The sequence below is a fragment of the Hemiscyllium ocellatum genome, chromosome 14 (assembly GCF_020745735.1).
Source record: "Hemiscyllium ocellatum isolate sHemOce1 chromosome 14, sHemOce1.pat.X.cur, whole genome shotgun sequence".
Classification (NCBI taxonomy): Eukaryota; Metazoa; Chordata; class Chondrichthyes; order Orectolobiformes; family Hemiscylliidae; genus Hemiscyllium; species Hemiscyllium ocellatum.
In genome coordinates this window covers 78,089,554-78,091,482 of record NC_083414.1, presented here as the reverse complement: position 1 = coordinate 78,091,482, position 1,929 = coordinate 78,089,554, and the positions used below count along the sequence as shown (strand labels likewise).

Below are 1,929 nucleotides of genomic sequence, written 5' to 3'. Positions count from 1 at the left end.
ATTTCTCTGATTCCATGGCTAGTAACGGGGATTAAACGATCATCTTCACCAGTGGTTCTGACCCCGAGTGAGGAAAATGGTGAGCTACTCATTGCAAAGATGGGTAGATTTTTGAAATATATAATTTCAACATTTGCATTCACTAACCAATGAACATTTTATTTTGTTTTTCATCTGTAGAAATGTTAAAATCTTCATCTTTAACAGACTCAATGACAGATCTCCATTGTGTCTCTGGTATCAAATTCCAAAGTGTAAACCCGCTCTAAATTCTTCCACCGCAGTCCGCTTTTTGGTAGTGTTCCTGTTGTGGGAAATGCACTTCCCCGTGTGTCAACTGCTGCTCCCAGCATTCTCTCTGGTACTGCACTCATTTTCCTTCTGACACTTGCTCACTGGGTTGCTGTGATCATAATTTGTGTTGCATGGCCTAGGAAAATTATACAGCTCAAGGTATTTGCATTGTTGAATTCAATCGTCTGTTTAGTCTTATTTAGGATTTTGAAAGTGTCTGTTCTGTACAGAAGAGCGTGTCAAAAACATCTGAGCAGAAGAAAGGTGTTCCGAATAATGACATTGAGCACTATGCACTCTCCTCCAGTCTGGAAAACAATTTCTCACTGGCAATTTAATAGACAATAGAAAGTAGGTGCAGGAGTAGGCCATTCTGCACTTCGAGCCAGCACTACCATTCATTATGATCATGGCTGATCATCCTCAATCAGTATCCTGTTCCTGCCTTATCCCCATAACCCTTGAGTCCACTATCCTTACGATCTCTATCCAACTCTTTCTTGAAGGAACACATCCTTCTTACTCGGGTTCTTCATTCCGTTGACTTCAAATCTTCACAGAATTCAACAGACTTTGTTACATAGTCTTTTCGTCATTTTTTGTTCAGATCACTGTGAGCAGAGTGTTACAGTGGGAATGCCGTTGCCCCACAACCCAGAGGTCAGACCATAGTCTTGGAACCGTACTGTGCTATTTAGCATTTCACCAGACCAGGGAGAAATATCTGCTGTTCTGCATAATTTACGCAATTCACTTATTCATAAGTTCATACACTTACTAGTATATGTGACGCGGTCGCCGAGAGGTTAAGGCGATGGACTGCTAACCTATTGTGCTCTGCACGCGTGGGTTCGAATCCCACTCTCGTCGCTGTTTTCACTGCTGCTATATTTGAATTCTCACACCTGTCTTATTGAAATTGGAACTCCAATGGTCAATTTATATGCATCGACGCTATTATAAAATCTCAAAGAATAATTTGAGTCAGTTGCTTAAACTGCATTGAAACGTAGATCTCATTGGGATAATGAAAAGTAACGCGATTTTCTTTTTCAAGTCAAGCTGCTGTGAGCTTTTATCGTATGAAAGAGATCCAGGAAAACCAAAGTACAAGAGATGCGAAGTGCATGTTTATGTAGTGGGATTCTTAATGACTGATTTGTCAAATGAAATCTGGAGCAGGTTGAGTAGAAGTGATTCATGTTGGTGAGAAGAGCACAGAGACAGCACAAAATAATGGAAATATTTCAAAAGGGGCAGGGCGTGGGTGTTGGGGTACCGAGAACTGGCTATAAATGCACAGTAGAGAATTGCAGATATGGGTGCCATGCATGGATGCGGAGAGACTTACACATTGGTCTCTGTCTCGCCCGTTGCTCTCGCCATTGATGAAGGCTGGACACAAGACACAGATAAACACAAGATGTGGGGATCAAGCTCCAAAACGTTATGCACACACTGGATGCATCACATTGAACTATGAACAACTGGAGAAGTAGCATGTTCTCTGCAGGGACTGAACCTAAACTGTGGATCAATAATCGCAAATTCATGCAGCATTAGCATGAAAAATTATTTAATGTGTCTTTATACACATGTCATTAATAGACGTTTCGTTCTAATACCCGTGTCATT

The 1,929-nt window shown here is 41.2% G+C and overlaps 1 non-coding gene across 1 annotated transcript; it reads left to right on the top strand.

The window, feature by feature from the left end:
* The first annotated feature begins 1,082 nt into the window (after positions 1 to 1,082).
* Positions 1,083 to 1,164, top strand: trnas-gcu (transfer RNA serine (anticodon GCU)). The gene has a single exon. It is a non-coding gene; the product is annotated as a tRNA-Ser (tRNA).
* Positions 1,165 to 1,929: the final 765 nt, after the last annotated feature.